This window comes from Corythoichthys intestinalis, chromosome 16 (genome assembly GCF_030265065.1).
Source record: "Corythoichthys intestinalis isolate RoL2023-P3 chromosome 16, ASM3026506v1, whole genome shotgun sequence".
NCBI classification, from domain to species: Eukaryota; Metazoa; Chordata; class Actinopteri; order Syngnathiformes; family Syngnathidae; genus Corythoichthys; species Corythoichthys intestinalis.
The window spans coordinates 18,779,446-18,800,988 of NC_080410.1; positions in this window are offsets into that span (position 1 = coordinate 18,779,446).

Below are 21,543 nucleotides of genomic sequence, written 5' to 3' on the forward strand. Positions count from 1 at the left end.
GCAAGGTAAGAAATACAACAACAAAAGATGGAGAGGCCTTATAAAAATGTAATTTTACCTTCCATAAACTTTAGGGATTTTTTTTTAATTTAATGTTTTTGTTAGTTCCCCATAATTTGGCCCAAAAAAGAAAGACATTTTATTTGATTCTGTTGTAATCATATTGTACCGTGAAAAAAAACTATGCTACTGTATATATTAGAATATCAAATTTCGCCCCTTACCTATGTATCTTTTGTTTCAACCTCCTGCTGTGAATTTAAATGAGTTTGCCACATAGACGTTTGATCCATTTGAACTGGGAGGGCTGACAGCGAATCAACGAATCATTTGCTGCCAGCCTCTTCAGTTAAATAGATTGGAGCAGTCTTTGTGTTTGATGATTTGTATCATATCAGATTTTTAGAGGTTTTGAGGGTGTTTCTTGACCAATCACTTAAAAAATATAAACTCTCCCACCAAGTTTTATGACCGTGCGATTTATAATCTATCCAGACAGATGGACAGACAGACAGAGAGGATTGTATGACAGTGCATGATTTTATTCTGTACTGCTTGGTGTAAATGCCAATGGACCTATATCAAAGCCCCGCCCTCTTGTAAAACTCTGTCAACCCAAGGCTTTGTCAAATTCTCTCCGTGACAGTGATTGAGTGAACCAACAATTTATGGATGATGGCGGGAGTTCAAATTTCTGAATATACGCTACCAAAGCTGGCAATAGACCTGTTTTTCTTTTTAATGAAATGTTTTTGTGTTTTTTTCAAAATGAATTTCGTCGAAAAGCAGACAGAGAAGGTTGCAGTATGCAATGTCCGTGGTATTAAACCTTACAGAGAGGACACCATGGTTATAATAAAGGTGAAATTCTACCACTCGCAACTTAAAAACGAGTTACCCCACAGGCCGAATATCTATCTATAGCTACGTATAATGTTAGCTACTGAAATCAGTATACATCTCGCCTAATGCAATCATGTCCATAAATGGAGTTGTTAGACAGTTAGTTTTGCCTCAGATAATCATGGACTTTAACTGCCAACAATAATCATGGACTTTTAACTGCCAACCACCAAGGCTCATGACCTCCTTATCTATACAGCATATAAGCAATGCCAAGCTCTCTGTTTAGCGTGCATTCCTTAAAACAGCTTTTGTTCCGTCATTGAATGCACCCAGAAATTTCCGAAATTAAAACTGTAGTGATCTCTTGCCTCCAGTCTTCTACTTTGCAATCCAGTCTAGCAGTCTCACCTGAATTGAAAATCAGACCTGTTAAGTTTCACGATTTGGTCGGGAAACTCCCGCTTTTGACCCCAATGCTCACGCCTCACTATTAGAAAGCCAAATCTCCCGATTTTCCAAAAATGTCAATTTTATTTTTTTTTTACGTTTTTGTTTGTCACCGTTTTGTAACGATACCATTCGGCCCGATTCGGAAAGTGACCAACAACGAATAGCCTGGCCGTCTCCGACTTCCCCGCCCTCACTCCCCTTCAGAGCTGGAAAAGCCCAACCAATCATCTGACAGGGTGGGAAGAGGCGAAGCACCACCGACTTCCCAAGATGCTGGCACTAATAAACCGGCTTTTAGACTGGTTCAAGTCTTTATTTTGGAAGGAAGAGATGGAGCTGACCCTGGTCGGCCTCCAGTATTCGGGAAAAACGACGTTCGTTAATGTAATTGCCGTAAGTCTTACCTGCCAGCGATAGCTAACTAGCCTAATGCTAATAGCATTAGAGCTAATGATGGGAGAACGATGAGGAAGAAGTAGCTGCTTTACTCTGTGTTTTCGTGGATCAAACATCATGGAATATTAAACCACTGCGGTCCTACCCCCACAATATATGAATTTAAGTGAGAAAGCATATCGTTACTTACTTGAAGTTTAATCATTTAGATTCGCTATTATGCTAAAGCTAAAGTGTATACTATACACTTTATTACATTATATCATTATTACTGTGCTGAAACAAAAAATATAAGGTTTCAATTCTAGGTTACAATTCAATTAAAAAACTGCCATGACAAAGATACTTCTAAAAACAAATATGATTAATTTTCTAAATGATGTAATTAATGTTTTTAATCTTGTTGATTTAGTCTGACGAAACCCTAATTGGAGTGATGGTTGATGAGATGAAGAGGCTGCTGAGGAAGCTGATGTCCAAATTTGTGCAAATGGATGTGATCAGGAAAGCTGAGGATATCCTAGATGTTGATTACAGGAACAAGGAGAACTGGCATGACACAGGCAACATAGCAGTATCACATGATGCCAGACAATACATGGAGCAAGTTGAAGACTATCTCTGATGCCACCAAAAAGAGGTTCTTTGACAGTGTAGTTAATTTTTACACACGTGTTGTGACCAAAATGAACGTGAAAAAAAAAATGGTTGCATTTTGTCTTAGCGATTGTCGCGCGCGCGCGTCATCGGGATTGGCAACAGAAATCTCCCTATTTGCAATTTCTACAACTTAACAGGTATGGAAAATGAACACGAGGAGGACCTGAACGAGTGCCTCCAACACTACTTAGTAATGTTATGTCATGTATTCTGTCAGATTTTTCTCCCGACGCTTTTGTGGTGATGAATTAGCAGTCTATTACATTCAGTTGGATTCTCAATATTATCCAGAGGTGCTAAATGAACACCTTACATCATAAACATACATGTACAACATGAATACGACGTAAATAAATGCTCAACGTCGAGAGAGCTGCGTGCATTCGAGTTGACCGCAGGCAAATGCTGGGTGTGTGTGTTAGGAACTTTCCTTGGTGTATGTCCGTGACCAAACGTAAATACATCTTCCTTTTATTATAGAAAGTGCTGAGGTCTTGACAGCGTAGATATACCGTATTGGCCCGAATATAAGACGGCCCTGATTATAAGACGACCCCCTCTTTTCAAGACTCAAGTTTGAAAAAAGACTTTTTGAACACCAAATAAATTTTTATACAGTCAATAATTATAGTACATCCGAAACAAATGATTATAACAATATATTTTAGAGAAAAAGCATGTTATTTTGCCTCATTCAAATCTTAATATGTGAACATTTAAATATGTAAATTAAAGTGCAATCACATTCGCAAATGAATGGCTTCTGGTTTTTAAATGTAAATAAACCAATCTGTTGTGATAAAAAACAAATTTGCAATAACGGCATTAACCATCAAAGTAAAGACTAACTAACTGTAGTCTTGAAACAAATCTGAATAAGGAAAAACATTGCAATAAAATAATGCAAACTGGTTAAACTAAAAAGAGTAGCTGAGATCTGTCATGACAGAACATCGCTTCAGTGATATCTGGTGCCATCTGGTGTCGTGAATGGGGAGAGTAACTGAGATCTCTCATGACAGAACATTGCTTCAATGATATCTGGCGCCATTTAGCGTCGTGAATGGGTATAATATCTAGACCACGAATATAAGACGACCCCCTCTTTTTCAGTGTTTATTCAATGCAAAAAAGACCGTCTTATATTCGGGCCAATACGATATTCTATTTGTGTAGTGACAGACTAGTAAACAAGTAGGCAGTCAAATGTTTGCAAACTAACGTTAATAGTTAAATCTACTACACGCTATCAAATCAATCATTAACTTACTGCTAAGCAAGTATTAGTGTCCTTGAGTGACTGCCCTGTCATTCAGTTGTTTATGTGGTTGACGACAGAGCCTTATCCATAGCGTGCATTTGGCAAGCCTTCTTTTAGGCATTGAAGAAGGCACATAAAAGTATTCCTCGCGCTAATCTTTCAGGGTATTTAGCCGAAATTACAGGTACGCACGGCACTAAACCATCAGGATTTTAAAAAAAAGTTAGATTTTAAGTCATGATCACACGGTATTCCTATGAACTCTATACGGCTAGGTGTCTGACTTTTGTGATTTGGGGGCGTGGTTTTGTGATAGGTCCACTTTCCACCTTTAGATGCAGTAGTAGTCTGCTTTGAAGTAGGTGACTGCTTCACCAGTATGAAACCACGTGTTCTGTACATTGCTGTCCGTACTCAATCTCACTCACCAGCTCTGTCAGGCGACGACTTGTTCTGTCAGTCAACCATGGGGGATTAGAAAAGGTTGTCACATTCATCAACGGAGAGTGACATTCATGCTTTTATATTGTTCCTTTTAAATGCTTGATCACACACAATTATGATTGTGATAGACTTGTTTTTCATTCATCCGGATAGGTAGGTTAAAATGTGACAGATGCAACTGACTGTGCTCAAATCTATCATTCTGGCCCGCTCACTCAAGGGGAATGTTCTCATTGTCTATCAGCTCAGTGTATCCATATCGTCACGCTTGAGTAGAAAAGGTCCTGAGCCTGGCATCAGTCTGATTTACTATAGAAGCAGCAGCAGGTAGGTGGCAGTTTTATAGGCGGCCGTTCGTGTGAGAAAGGATGTGCAGGTCTACTTCTCTGGTCATTCTTGCATGGTCAACCAAAGGCAGAGGACTGAGAGGGCCCTTGAAAATAGTACAGCAGTAGATTGCAAATTCTTGGCAGTGCCTTAGCCTTCTTGTATCTACGGATACGTGTGACCATACCTAAGTATATTTGCAAGTCTGTGATTTTTCTCTGGTCACCAGTCCAGCCCGAGCTCACTGATGATGCCCATTTGATGATGATGTCATTGCATCGATTTGCAGGGTGTCTGTGGAGGGATTAGGTTTCAGTGTCTGGAGACAGCAAACAGACGGAAGATAGCGTGGATACTTTTATTCGGGTGGTTGGATGGATGGATGGATGGATGGATGGATGGATGGATGGATGGATGGATGGATGGATGGATGGATGGATGGATGGATGGATGGATGGATGGATGGATGGATGGAAGTGTTGGCAGATTGAGTAGGTGCCTTGTGTAGGGCCGGTAGGCATGTAGGTAGGTAGTGTGGATAAAAATTTCCATTTATTCACTTGATTATATATCTGTTCATTTTACATCCTTGCACATACAGTAATCATTCTTTGTTCTCATAACTGTGTGTTATCTACAGTACTGCCTTCATACAAGGACTTTTCTTCTATTGTTTTACCTAAGTAGGGTCCGCCACTACGCTGTGACCAAGATTTTTTCCACTGTTTGTGTAGACGACAAATATAAACGGTATGAATTTTAAGGTCGCGGCAGATCGAGATTGACACCTGTCCCGGACCGGCCTGCTGGCTGGCTTTGCACTTTTCTTTCCTCACTAAATGTAAACTCAGTACTTTCTTTATGTTCCTGAATTGTGTGTCGTCATCTCCTGTTCATTAGGAGAATAAAAGAACCTGTTAAAAAAAAATGACTTTTTTCTTCAGTAGGTAGGTAGGTATTAAGGTTATTAAGTGGCAGTGCAGTGCAGCTTTAATGACGTGATCAGAATCATACAATATGCAGCATGTTGCGTTTATGGATTTGTGTCCTCCGGGTTTTAGTGCAATGCCTCTGTAAATTGCAGCACCTCCATCACATTGACAGTCAGTCATTGGGCTGAGCTGTGTATGAGCTCTATTGTTGGAGAGAATTCTTGTACAGTACAGTTAAGCTGCAGCTGCTGAATTCAGACTCACAGGCTTTGCCATGTGCTTTACGAAGGAAATAGAGGAGAAAAAGATTTTTCCTTCGCCATCTCCTCCTCCTCCTCTATATTGCTCACTACTGGCTTCCTGGAACCTGCCCATGCAATTGGATTTAATGTCCATGTTTGTGCCTGGTTAGTGGTTTGTCTCAACCCACTCACTTTCTTTATCCTTGCTCTCCCTGGTACTCCACTCTCTCTCTTTACTGCGCTCTTTGGCTTGTCACTGCATTGTAATTGTACTATAATGCAGACCGTGTGGTCCAAAATGACAATACATGACAGTGCAACAATCACTGTGCTCCTTTGACAGGCTGACTGTGTATTGAGTTTCTGATTCTAGGTGTGCTGAGTATCGACGTGTGAGGCTCTGATGTTACAGGCACTGTTTGTGTTCCTAGAGTATGGCCAGATGAGGCAGCTTGTATGGGGGATGGGGCCATACGCTCCATTGTTTAACTTTACCAATTGTATGCCAACACCCTTACTCATGGTTACGTTCGTTGATTTTCTGCTGAATTCATTTGTTTTCGCGACTCCCCAGCACCTGCATTCATCTACTGTATACATACTGTATCAGAGGTGATTGCTCTAAGACTGCACGGGAAACTCAGTTTGACTTACCCCAGATTGTCTAAAAAAAATAAGTGATCAAATGAAATAAGTGATCAAATGCATACTGTTGTGTGTACATGTCATGGACGAAATATAGGCAACAACACACTCAATTTTTGTTCAGAATCGTCTTCCTTATGACTGGTTACGACGACGACGAATTTTTCAATTTTCATTCCATTGTTCTGAGTTGAACAGGAGACTTTATTAACTCATTCACTCCCAACCATTTTCACCGGAGCAAGGCCCTTCGCTCCCGGCCGTTTTACTGGATTTTGACTGATTTTGCAAGGCCCACAGAAAATGCTGTTCTATTGCTATATAAACATGGTACCCACCAAAAGAAAGATTATACTCTCTTCTTTCAGCAGAAAAAAAAGTTAGTTCATATCTTTTTCCATTCTTTAGAAATCAGCATTAGAAAATAGCTTAGTTTGAGCAATTTTACAATTTCTGATGAAAAAACTGAGAAATTGAGCTTTTTGTGAAAGCATACATTTCAAACATAACTATGACTTTAACACAGCTATTTTTCGCTTACGTGACATCCCAAACATCTGAATAATGTTTTCGTTCTACAAAATAACAATAAGACAAATAGAGCTTTTGACTAACACTTTTTTTACACATAACTAAACTATTGAACTGTTGAACTATTTGTGCACATAACAACGGGGAAGGCTCTCGGCTGCTCCCGTGGCTAATCTGATTGGTCTGGATCAAGATTGGTCTCACTTTTTTCATCATCTTCATCGTTGGTTTCAACCTCGGGCTAAGGAGTAACGCAATGTGAGCTCCGCAGAACGCGTGTGGAACCTGACACTGTTGTGGACGTCACCGTCTGTCTCATCAAGATAGATTTTTTTGAATCCTTCTTTGACGATGGTTTCGTTTTCTTTTCAAAACACTCCTCCAGTGTCATTTGCCTTTTTTTCCTGATCGTTCTCCACATTTTTCTCAAATTCTCCCGCGTATTTTTCTTCACTTCCTTTTTTGGCCCAAGATGAGTTCTTACCAAATGCGCTACTGACCTCCAGTGGCCAGTTTTATTGTTTTTAAATGGGTTATGAGCTTTGTGCATTGTATCTTAGATACATAGGAAGCTATATATGCCTCTTGTAAAAGAAAAAAACAAACAAACAAACAAACAAACAAACGCAAAAGACGTATAAATACGTTTTTGGGACACTGAAGCAATTAAAAGTAGAACGTATTTATAAGTTTTTGGGAGCAAATGAGTTAATCATCCTAGCGACGCTTTCTTTGTTAAAAATGACTAGTAAAAATAAATAAATAAATAAATAAAGCTTCTATTTCTGGTGGGTTTTTTTTTTCTTTTGAGCTGCTTGTGTTTGGGGACTGACTTCTGTCACTCTAGTTTCTTTCCCTACCAAGCAGCGGGTGCCGCTGAGCCACTCCACCATCACAAAGCACTCACAAGCAGACACACTTTGAGCTCTCCCTCCGTGAAATACTAGCATCCACCACTGTACTGTACTGTATGTACTGCATGTACACCAGAGTGGGTAGGAATGTTTATTTCAATTATTCATTAAGTGGACCTAATGTTTCAAAGGACTTTAAAGAAACATGTTGTTTGGAAATAGTTCTAACATGGTTCTCAATTGCTAAATCAGTTTTGCCATTTTAAAAGTCGATTGACAGTTGTGAAAAGTTAGTGTTTTAACAGATGTCCTGGACATGTACTGGCTTCAGCAGGGGGACACATTTTCTAATAATTGCTCCTACAGTTGATTTCTTTACACCAAGTGTTTTACCTATTGCAGATTCAGTCTTCCCAGCCTAGTGCGGGTCTACAATTTTTTCTCTGGTGTCTTTCGACAGCTGTTTGGTCTTGGCCATAGTGGAGTTTCGAGTGTGACTGACTGAGATTGTGGACAGGTGTCTTTTATAACGATAATGAGTTAAAACAGGTGCCATTAATACAGGTAACGAGTGGAGCCTCGTTAGATCTCGTTAGAAGAAGTTAGACCTCTTTGACAGCCAGAAATCTTGCTTGTTTGTAGGTGACCAAATACTTATTTTCCACTCTAATTTGGAAATAAATTCTTTAAAAATCAAACAATGTGATTTTCTGGGTTTTTTTCCACATTCTGTCTCTCATGGTTGAGGTTTACCCATGTTGACAATTACAGGCCTATCTAATTTTTTTAAGTAGGACAACTTGCACAATTGGTGGTTGACTAAATACCTATTTGCCCCACTGTATATATACTGTATATTTATGGTGAAAAACACTCAGGTGACTCAGGTGACTCCGCTCTGATACCTACAATTTGGCCAAATTTCAAAATTGTCCTATATGCATCATTGGAAAGCTTAAAATCTATTTTTTCTAGGGGAGGAAAGATTTTGAACAGAAAACCGTAACTGTAAGTGAGAGCATGAGAGAGCATAATTAAAGACGCCATGATTTCAATGAGATATTTTCACGTACTTACTGTACCTCTTTTTCGATCATACAACTCCATGTAGCATGTATCACCGAGTGTCAAGACACAGCTGTGAATGGCCACAGATGGATTTTTGGAGGATTTTATGGGTGAAACATGGTTATATAACAAGGGTTGCGATGCAGAAATCGCAGACATCATGGAGTGGTTGAGATTTTCTTTTTCATATATTTACTCTTTCAAACTTTTTTTTTTTTTCCCTATTTTTCTTTGTTTGGATCGATTATTTATCCTCTAAAATATTGGGGAAAATGCAACAGTAACAACAAAAATACAATTATGCCATAGTTATGAGGTAGATGTCTGTGACTTATTTACAGACACTATTTTTTTCATTGAGATGTAAATTGTTTAAAAGTTTAAAGTCAAAATTCTTAAAACTAAATATTAGACATCAATTAAGGATTCTAAGCTAAAAATGAGAGACATTTTGAATAATGAATCATGGTCTATAAATAAATATAATTACCTTCTTTTTGTGGCTGGGTTGAAACAAAAGCGGTTGCGCGACATCTGTAAATGGGGGTCTCCAGGGTAAAACGGACAAATTAAAAACAGTTCAGGGAGTTAATGCGCCATGAATCCGCTATGGCAGCATATAAAGATTTTGTTCTATCAAACACAACAGTTCTTTTGGCTTAAAATACAGGAGTTTATTTTAAAGAGGGGTGCAAGAGCAAAAACTGCCTTTTCTGCCTTGTCTGTGTTTTCCACCATTTTTGTGACCTACGTTGTTTTTTAGAAGGGAATAAAAAAAATCAGTTCAATTCAACCAGTTAATATAAACATTATTGATGTGAAAGATGTTATAGAATGTGTAATGTAATAACATGTAGAACATGAAAAGTAAGGTCAGTTACGTTGCTTAGTAACTAATTACTCTCACAATGAGGTAACTGAGTTGCTAACTCAATTACTTTTTGGGAGAAACAATTTTTAACTGTAACTAATAACGTTCTTAAAGTATGATTATTAACACTGTCATTTTGTGCCACCATCCCAGTTCAAATGGAATGAACGTCTATTGCCATCAGTAGCAGTCAAAGAATTAATTACTTATTCCATCCATCCATCCACTTTCATTCATTTCATTCGTTTATTTACGGCCATGATTCCTTGTCAAGACAGCAAATATATACAGCTCATATAATCATGTAACAAAAAAGAGCAGCAAAACTAAATAACATTGCAACATCAACTACATGCCTGAAAAGGAGTGGGAAGAAGAAAATTTATCTAATCCCACCCCTATTCTCATCTAATTTAGAACAAAAAAAATCTTGCTACTTCATTCCAAAAATGTTGGCAACCAAAAAGTCAGTCCTAACAGTTTTGCACACACACATTTTTGTAACAAATTGTGTCCCTTGTGATGAACTTATCACAGGTAACACCCAAACCAAAAACAATTCCATACCAACATGGTAAATGAAAGTAAAACCATACCAACAATGGTAAAGGCCACACACACAGGACAACAAATTATAAATGGCAACAATAACTATACCCACAACAGTCACGGACAATATACCAGCAATGATAAGAAACAACCAGCACTCATACCAAGACAATTCATTGATGTAATTAAGACCTCAGTATCAGTATAGTGTGACCAGACCATAAATTTGTATAACCTTTTAAATCTGTAGATAGTTTGGCATTGCTTGTGTTGCATTCCCAGATTATTCCAAAGTTTCACTCCACACACAGACACACAAAAACTTTTACAAGTTGTTCGAATTTTTGGTATTAAGAAGTCTCCATATCTTCTTAAGTTATGACTTCTCTCTTTCATTGTAAAAAAGTTTTGCAATTTAATTGGCAATACTTTGTTGAATGCTTTATAGAGGATTATTGATGTATTATACAGTGCCCTCCATAATTATTGGCACCCCTGGTTAAGATGTGCTTTTTAGCTTCGAATATATATATTTTTTAATTCAAATAATATGGGACCTTAATGGAAAAAAAGAGAAAAATCCATCCTTCAATACAAGTGCAATTATTCAGTGGGGAAAAAATCCCACATAAAAAAATAATTATTTGACATCAAATAATGTGTGTCACAATTAGTAGCACCCCTGGTGTTAATACTTTGTACAACCCCCTTTTGCCAACATAACAAGGTCTGGGGACTGAGATGGCCATGGGAGGAGCTTGATTTTGTGTCTGGTGAACCGTTTCTGTGTAGATTTGGCCATATGTTTAGGGTCATTGTCTTGCTGAAAGACCCAGTGATGACCCATCTTCAGCTTTCAGGCAGAGGGCAAAAGATTTTGATTTAAAATGTCCTAGTATTTCAAAGCATTCATGATGCCATGCACCCTAACAAGGTTCCCAGGGCCTTTGGAAGCGAAACAGCCCCGCAGCATCACTGACCCAACCCCATACTTCACAGTTTAAAATGTCCAGGACATTTTAAATCAAAATGATGAGGCCAGTTGAAGCCTGAGCTTTTTGGCAACAAACACTCTAAGTTGGTCTGGCGTGCCACGAAAGATGCGCATGCTGAAAAGCACCTCATACCCACTGTGAAGTATGGGGTTGGGTCAGTGATGCTGCGGGGCTGTTTCGCTTCCAAAGGCCCTGGGAACCTTGTTAGGGTGCATGGCATCATGAATGCTTTGAAATACCAGGACATTTTAAATCAAAATCTGTTGCCCTCTGCCCGAAAGCTGAAGATGGGTCGTCACTGGGTCTTTCAGCAAGACAATGACCCTAAACATATGGCCAAATCTACACAGAAATGGTTCACCAGACACAAAATCAAGCTCCTCCCATGGCCATCTCAGTCCCCAGACCATGTTTTGTTGGTAAAAAGGGGTTGTACAAAGTTTTTCCCCACTGAATAATTGCACTTGTATTGAAGGTTGGATTTTTCTCTTTTTTTTCCATTAAGGTCCCATATTATTTGAATTTAAAAAAAAATTATTAGAAGATAAAAAACACATCTTAACCAGGGATGCCAATAATTATGGAGAGCACTGTACTTTACAAGATCGTTAAGTTTTAGCAGCTTTGATTGAATAAACAAATTATGTGTGTGATCCAAAAACCCGACCTTATGGATGATCCGCACGGCCCGTTTCTGTAAGGTAACTAAAGGATTTATCGCGCTCTGATTAGTGTCTCCCCAGACTTTAACACAATATGAGAAGCATGGGAGAACTAAAGAGCAGTATAAAGTGCGGAGTGCGTTCTGGTCAAGGAACTGTTTAACTTTATTTATAATTGAGAGACTCTTGAAATTTTTTGTTTTTACATGTCTGATGTGGGGTTTCCATGTCATTTTATTGTCAATTGTGACACCCAAAAATGTATTCACATCTACGTTTTCAATTTGGATACCATCAATAATTACATGCAAATCAAGATTAGTTTTAAAGCTACCAAATATCATAGCTTTGGTTTTACTTAAATTTAATGATAATTTATTTATATCCATCCATTTTTTAATTTTAATTAGCTCCTTGTTCATGACCTTTACCCAAACATTATAATTATTACTACTATAGAATAACATTGGTGTCATCTGCAAAAAGATTACTTTTTAGAGGTTGAGATACATTCAAAATATCATTTTTATATAGATTAAACAGTTTTGGCCCCAACACCGACCCCTGAGGAACACCACAAGCAATGCCAAGTTGTTTTTATGTATACTGTCCCATTTTGACATACTGCACCCTTTTGCTTAAATAACCTTTTAAACAATTCCCTGCAACCGCACGAATTCCCTATTTTTCCAGTTTATGAATCAGAATTTGGTGATTGTATCAAATGTATTTTTAGATCACAAAAAAATGCCAATTGCATATTTTTTCTGCTCTAACGCATTAGTGATTTCTTCCGTTGCTTCAATCATAGCCATTGAGGTTGTTCTTCCAGTTCTAAAACCATACTGGCCTTCATTTATTATCCATCCATCCATCCATCCATCCATCCATCCATCCATCCATCCATCCATCCATACTCTTAAGGACTACCTGACCCTTTGTAAACTTATCACTGTAGCTGTTGCCCTGTGCTGCTCCCTCTGCTTTTGCTCCATGTTTAGCCGGGGATGGGAAGAGCCAGCTGAATAATGGCTGTAGAATCAGCCTAATAACATTACAGCTACTATGAGGATGGGGAGGGGTCAGAAAGGGTAAAACAAGGAAGAGGGTGCTCGGGGATATACGTACTATTAAGGGTGAGGTTTAGTTGAAGGGGTGTCTCGAGGATGGGTGCTGGGGAACAGAGAGGTGTAGGGGGAGGGGCAGGTGCATCACTAATGGCTTTTTAAAAAGGTTACAGCATGTCGCTCCTTCTTCATAATGGGGCCCAGGCTGTGCTGGAAATGCAATTTCCGGGAAAGATAATGCAAGGAGTGAAGGGCTGTGTGTGTCTGGGAGGGTTGTGGTGGTGATGTTGGAGATGGGGGTGGATGGGTGCTCCGTACCTTGCGCTTATTTTTAAGTGAAAGAAAGAAATAAGGAGAGGATGAACACCATGATGAGGGACATGTGAATGGGGATGCTGAGAGACGAAGGAGCAGGGGCCGAAGAGTAGAATGCAGGCGTGAAGATTCTTGATGGGGGAGGGGAGGCGAGGTGTTGCGAAGGCATGAAGAGGAAGGGTGACAGATTTTTCCTGGATGCTTGAATAAAGCAAAAGGGAGTGAAGAGAAAGGTGGCATGGAGGCAACACATATGCTGGAAGAGACAGTGTGAGTGTTGAACCACGATTTTCTGCCTGTCTGTTTAATCAATAGTTAATGACAACCTTATCACTAGACACACTGTCTTTGTATGGAAACAAACATTATCTTTCAACCCTTCAACTTCCTTTTCGCTTGGTTAGAGCCAAATATACTAATTAACCCCCACTCGACCACTGATATGAGCCTCAACTTTGCTTGATTGGATATCTCTCTTTTTCAATGGGGAACTGTAATTGCTAGCCATGTTAGAGGGACCATTTAAGCGGTATACATTATGTTCTTGTCGACACAGCACACTTTGCTCTATGCTGCGGTAATACCTTCAATTTATTTCACACCCTCTGCCCCGAACACAAAATCAATAACTCACGGTTATGTGTAATTTCTTCCTGTCAGTCTTTAGTTTTGCTTGGACAATTATAATCTAACTAAATTAATATTGAGCTGTGTGCATGTGAGCCACGTGACTATATATGTGTTTGTAAATGCAATAAAGGAAGAGCAACCCTGCATTTATTTTCAAGTTAGTAGAAAGGATGTACAATAGACAGTAAAGCTGTGTGGTGAAAGTAATAATGTCCTGTACAAACAAACACATGCACATACACACTCACATGCACTCGCAGGCGCCTCCCTGCCTTCTACATCTCTGTCTGTCCCATCATGACTCATCCAGCATGTCTCTCCTCCTCTCCGCCACTTAACCACAATGATGACATGTGCTACTTCCTCAATGGAACGCCTCAGCCGACTGCTCCTCGCCTCCAAACTGTCAGGGGGAAACTGATGGGCCGAGCCAACAGCACCTGCTTTTAAAACACAGACCCTGCATTTCTCAGAAAGAAGACAATATGAGCTCAGGAATTTAGGATTGTGAGTGGGAGTACTCCACTCCCTTGACATGTCTTGAATGTCCGCAACCAACTTGTGAAAAGCTGCTACGAATATATTGAAAAGATATTTGCCGCACCAGTGATGTTTTTCCGAATCAATGGCTGCATACCATTGAATAAGACTGATTACAGTCACTTTCAAGTGAACCATATGTAATATTTAACTCGCTGGCTGCCATTGATGGCGATAAACGTCATTTAGTTCAAATGGGTTAGACATCTATTGCATATATATAAAAGTTGTAAAGCAATAAAACTGCAACCAAAATGAATGAAATGTACAAAAAAATATATTTTTACAATGGGTCAAAATTATTTTTCGAACAGATCATGTGATTAGCAACTTAGATGGTCATTTGCTTTGCATATAAATTTCTAAAAAAAAAAAAAAATTCAAATGATTTTTTTTCTTTGATTGAAAATCTATATTTTTTTTATTGGAACAACTTTTTGGGGATTAAATGATTTAGAAACAAATGTCCTAACCCAATCAAAGAAAACTTTTTTGATGAAAAGTTAAGTGTTCAAATGCAAATTTTTCAATCTCAAATATTTTTTCGCATTCAAAAACTTTTACCATCATTGAATTTTTTCTTTTCTGATTGAAGTGATTTTTCTTTTTGAAAAAAAAAAAAATTTTTTTTTGAAGCAACTTATTTTTTGATTGAATAATAATAAATTGTCCTAGCCAAAATGTGGCCCAAACACAAATCAACATTACTTCAATCAAACAAGTTGCTTCAATCAAAAAAACATTGACTTCAATAACAAAATTAATTAATTAAAAAAATCAAAAAATCATAGAAAAATAGCTTCAAAGTTTCAAATTTATTTTTGCATTCAAACACGTTTTTTTTTTTTTTTTTTTTTTTTTTTAGATTGAAGCGACTTTTTTTTGGTTGAAAATATGTATTTTAATTGAAGCAACTTTTTTTTTTTTTTTTTTTAAATTGAACCAACTTTTTTTTAATTAAATAATAAAGACACAAATCTACATCCATATGGCTCCGCCCAGAGGATACAATTTTTGACTGAGATAACTACATTGGCACGGCACCGGCGGGCGTACCATATTCAATGGATGACGATCTTGGCTAAAAGTATTGCCTAAGCAGCCTTATTTAGAATTCCGCTCAAGAATGATGGGAAACAAAAAAACACTCATTGTCAATTTATTATTATAAATATTCATGTAAGTTAATTTCATTGCTGACACTGCGTTTCGGGGTCATTAACATGTTGTGCCCCCCCCGACCCAAAAGTCAAACTCCGCCTATGGTCTATTGTCGTCAATGGGTGTTTTTTGTTTGTTTGTTTGTCGTGATGATGAACTCCTGATGTGTGAGCCAATATAGTAAACACCTATAAGAAACATCTTTTTTTTTTTTTTTTTTTAATTTCATGTTGAAATATCTTTTGCAGTTTTGTCCTTTTCTCAACTGTCATACTGCAAACACACAACTCCTTAAAACTAGTTAAATTCTAGTTTTCAGTTTAAATCTATAAGAAATCAGTAAAATTATCTGGCTGTACTTCAAGTAAATTTTACTCAGATTTCTTGAAATAGGAACAATTAGCTAGCGGAAAATAAACTTTACATACTTATTTTAAGCAATAAATTAGTACCGTATTTTTCGGACTATAAGTCGCAGTTTTTTTCATAGTTTGGCTGGGGGTGCGACTAATACTCAGGAGCGACTCGTGTGAAATTATTAACACATTATGATATCATTTCACATGTTATTTTGGTGTTTTGGAGTGACACTTATGGTTTGGTAAACTTGTTAGCATGTTCTTTATGCTCTAGTTATCTATATAACTCTTAATAGCTATGGCCACGTTCGCGGTCTGCCTTTTGCCCGTTTCCCACTGAAACAAGTGGGTCAACATGCGTTTTTTCCAAGCCGATGCAACCCACTAGCAATTGGCATTTGGCACCTTTCCCATTGACAAAAAAAAACGTGTCTTTTTTTTTTTTTTTTCCACCCGTCTAAACCCCACCCCTCCTCAGCCGTGCGTAAGGTTACGTGACGTCACTATGCTAAGATAAACGTCGACAAGTGCGACCGAATTAATTCAGTTCAAGGAAGTAAACAATGCAGAGCAACATGGAAGCCTCCTTTCCGTTTGTGTTCTCTGTTTTCATGCTTTTTACTGCCCTCAAATTGGTCGAAATGCAGCAAAGACTGCATGACGATCAGAGCCGAGGTGATTTTAACGCGGGTCCCTTGGCGGGTTGATTGGCACGGGTCGAGGCGGGTCGCTTTCCCACTGTCACCAAAAGCCGATTGTTAGTGGGTTGACATGGGTTTTTTGGCCATTGGGAAAGAGGTATTTGGCAATGTGTGTTCAATTGTATTATTGACTTTTTTATATTGAAATGCATACTTTTAGTTTGTGGCACTTTCACGCCCAAGTGGGTTTGCACTCGCACTTGTTTACGCAAAGAAGAGCACTCACACGCAAGAAGAAGACGGACAGCAACCCAGCGTCTGAGCGAGTGGGCGAGAGAGAGAATGAGAGAGAGAGAGAGAGAGAGAGAGAGAGAGAGAGAGAGAGAGAGAGAGAGAGAGAGAGAGAGAGAGAGAGAGACAAACACGGCTGCGAACTTGCGTTCATTGTTTATGCTTGTAAAATACCTCTACAGAGGCAACGCCTGTATGTATCATCTTTTCTGTTGTTGTTGTGTGTTTTCCACCCGCGATCAGACACTTAGAGCCAGTTGTGTGCTTGTTTGAATGATGTGCTAATGCTAGTGAACGCATGCTAACCGTTTGTGTCACGCTGTAATAGCAGCTAATTATCATTTATTTACGTTGATGCGAACCTGTTTGGTATCGAGGGCGAAATTGATTTGTATTATTTCTATTTTTAGTTTCACTCTTCAAATGATGGTGTCATAACGACGGCCAAAATAAAGTCAGCAAATTATATGGAGTTTAGGGTGCTGTATAGCCAGGACCGAGCCATAGCGTCCTGGTGAGGACAATATATTCGTATTTTGTTTTTCATGCATCATGTAACATTATCATATTGTACACTTATTCAGCTTGTTGTTCTCTATTGTATTTTTATTACGGTTGTTCCGATCATGTTTTTTTGCTCCCGATCTGATCCCGATCGTTTTAGTTTGAGTATCTGCCGATCCCGATATTTCCCGATCCGATTGCTTTTTTTTTTTGCTCCCGATTCATTTCCAATCATTCCCAATCATTTTTCCCGATCATATAGATTTTGGCAATGCATTAAGAAAAAAATGAATAAAACTCGGACGAATATATACATTCAACATACAGTACATAAGTACTGTATTTGTTTATTATGACAATAAATCCTCAAGATGGCATTTACATTACTAACATTCTTTCTGTGAGAGGGATCCATGGATAGAAAGACTTGTAACTCTTAAAGGATAAATGTGACTTTGTATATTGTGACTAAATATTGCCATCTAGTGTATTTGTTGAGCTTTCAGTAAATGATACTGTAGCCATTTAACTTCTGCCCAAATGCATGATGGGAAGTGCAACCATGACTGTGCGTCGTGGTACTAATTGATATATCTTCTCTGCGTTGGGAAATACCATAAGGTGTCAAGAAAAAGGTCAACTACTACCTTTCTTCCCCACAGTGCTTCCCACAATTATTCTAATCGTTGGGAGAGGGATTGTAAGGTTTGAGCGTTTTAAAAAAAGGCTCCAAAGGCTGCCAAAATTCACTCTACTCATTTTACGCTGCCTTTTGGCTCTATATACTTTATGGGTAGAACGGTGCTATTATAGATTGAACGTGACAATGTGTAATTGCGTTAAATATTGTAATGTGATTAATGTAAAAAATATTAATTCTCGCCATTAACGCGATAAATTTGATAACCCTACCTTAAGCTTAAACTAAAGACTCTGGGAGAGTGTAACACATTATTTCTGTAACGTTAAATACAATTAGAAAACGATTTAATTAAAAAATATATATATATATTGCTGATTCCGATACTTTGAAAATGACGTGATCGAGACATCTCTCATTTTTATAATAAATTACCTTTCAAGATGACATATTTGTTGTATGTGTTGGATTTTATCAAGTAAAGTTCCCCCAAAAATGCGACTTATACTCCTTGGGTATTTTATGGCTGGTGCGATTTATACTCAGAAGCAATTTATAGTCTGAAAAATACGGTATGTTTAATCTTTAAATAAGCGTTACAATGTCAAAATGTTCTTATTACAAGAATAGCTATTGATCAAAACATAGTTTGTAAAAATAATCTGATTAAGATGTCACAAATTTGTAGTGTAGACACGTCATGCAGCAAAAATTCACATTGTTCCTTGCTGATAAGATAATGCTTTGTCATTTTAATGGTTTTCTCCTTTACGACATAATCTTAATCTTGCCATACTTTTTCCGTGCCAACCGCCCACATTGGGGTCACTAGGAACTTAATTCTATTCCATTTTAATTGGGTGAAGAGGTATGTTTCATGCCGAACAGGCCGCCAGTCAATTGGAGGGGGCATACACTAGAGGTGGGATTCTTGGGAACCTCATGGTACGATACAAAGATTATGATAACAATGATCTTACAATAAGGCAATACAACGATTATCGAAACATTGGTCAGGATTCTAGGATGTTCTATAAAACAACTAATAAACAGAAAAACAACCTATTTTCATCCTTCTGCTGTAAGTTTATCACTAGTAGAAGTCCAGTCAATTCGATCTGGTGGGTGGCAGCGAATGAACATTCATTCATTCGCTGCCATTCCTCCCACTCCAAACGGATTGGACGTCAGTTACGGTCAATGGCAAGCAATGAGTTTAATTTGGAGGCATTTCAGGTCATTTGCTGTTGATTTTCAATCGCTCCCTGTTGAAATTGGGGCATTTCAGGGTTATTTCTTATTGATTTTGGGGCATTTCAGGGTTATTTCTTATTGATTTTGGGGCATTTATGGGTCACTTCCTGTTGATCTGGGGGCATTTATGGGTCACTTCCTGTTGATTTTGGGTTGCACAACAGGAAGTGACCCAGGAATCTCCCCAAATGAATAGGCAGCGACTCAAACTCAACAGGAGGTTATCTGTAAATGCCCTAAAATGAACAAAAAGTGACTGGTAAACATCCCTAAAATCGGAAAGACTGGCTGCAAATGCTCTGGTTTCAAATGAACGAATGCTTATTTGCCCCTCCCAGCCGTGCGGAGCGGCCGTTCGTTCCGTTGGGCGTCTAGGGCCGTCAATGGCAGCCATAGAGTTAATTAACAGAGACACTATTATTATCTTAGCATACCCTATACAAACAATAAAATTATCCACACTAATAATGAATAGCATGTCTTTGACTATGTCCTGCATTATTTTGTGTAGTTATTGTGGACTTTGCATTCCTTTAACACTTTATGCATATGGTTAGTGCTTTTTAACCATGTTTTAATTTAATTTTATTGCTTTTCTTTTACATCATGGTGAGGGGACTACGGATGAAAACTAGCCTTCTGGCTTATTTACCGTAATTTTCGGACCATAACCTGCAACTTATTTACCTCATTTTGAATCCTGTGGCTTATAGTCCAGAGCGGCTTTTTTTTCTTGATTTATTGAGTTAATAGGTAACACTTTAACTCACTCCCAGCCATTTTCACCAGTGCAACCCCCTTCGCTCCCGGCTGTTTTACTGGATTTTGACTGATTTTGCAAGGCCCCCAGAAAATTCTGTTCTATTGCTATATAAACATGGAGCCCACCAAAAGAAAGATTAGACTATCAATTTTCCAATTTCTGATGAAAAAACAGAAATTGAGCTTTTTGTAAAAGCATACATTTCAAACATAACTTTGACTTTAACACAGCAAATTTTTGCTTTTGTGACATCCCAAACATCTGAATAATGTTTTCCTTCTACAAAATAACATAAACAACAAGACAAATAGAGCAAAGAATACTTTGGTAGCAAAGTAACAATTTATTTACACATAACTAAACTATTGAACTGAGAGATGATGCTGTTGTGGCCGCGACAGCCAGGGTAAACTTTTCCCTCATCGCCGCCTGTCTCATCAAGATGGATTTTTTTAGTCTTTCTTTTGTGGTGATCACTGCCTCGTGGCGGGGTCTGCCTGGGGAACTTGTGTGGGACATGTTATGTTCCTGTGGGGAACTGGTTTGGCTGTGCATGTTTCTGGCTGAGTCGCTGGACACTGGAGGGTCGCGGGGGACCTGAGCGGCCGAGCACGGCGGCGCGGGCTCTGCTTGGCGAGCAGCACGGACTCAACGGTATCGTCCGCTACACTGGTGGTCCCAGTCGTTCTTCTCGGTCGTCCAGTGCCTGGCATCCCGGACGTCCTCCCGGTCGTCCTGCTCGGACTTGCCACGCCTGGCGTTCTGGACGTTCTCCTGGTCGTCCATTCGGCCGTCTTCCGCCGGCGCACCGGTCGTGCAGAGCGGCCGTTCGTTCCGTTGAATCGGGTTGCGGGTCTTACCAAATGCGCGACTGGAGGGCACTCCAGTGGCCAGTTTTATTGCTTTAAAATGCATTTTCAGCATTGTGCTATGGAGCGAAGTTGCATCAGAATCTAGTGATGTCTCTTGTGGAAAAAAAACGTAAAAGACGTATAAATACGTTTTTGGGACACTGAAACAATTAAAAATAGAACGTATTCATACATTTGGGGATCAAATGAGTTAATTGACATTGCTACCCAGACTGCCATAAGACCGTTATAATTATGGCATGACACTATCATAGGCATTAATGAATGCTGTGACCGATGTAACTAGGTGTATTCCGGTAAATTGTGTCTCTAACTCCATTTAGGTCCAGCTCTTTTACATTTATTCAAAACTGAATGGATGAAATTGAATTGAAAATAATTTGCCGGATGACACAGAATGACATCTGCCAAAAGCATTTATTAAGGCTCGTGGTAGTGTCATGTCATAATTATGATGGTCTTATAACAGTCTTATGGCACCACTGTCAAATAAAGTGTTACCAAATACCAGCAACTACCAATTAATGAAACAACTGGAGCAGTAAATGAAGAAATAATTAGCACAGAACATGAATATTAATTGTTATTTACATCTGTACCGTTGCAATGCATGCTAAGAGGCATGTTGGGTGACAACAGTGTTTACAGCAAATGGCAGCAGAGGTTGGGAGCAGGGAGCAGTGATGGCCAAATGAAGCTTCGTGAAGCAATGAAGGTTTGCGGCCAATTGGTTCAAAGCCTAATGGTGGTTCCTTTGGTCTTATGACAGTCTT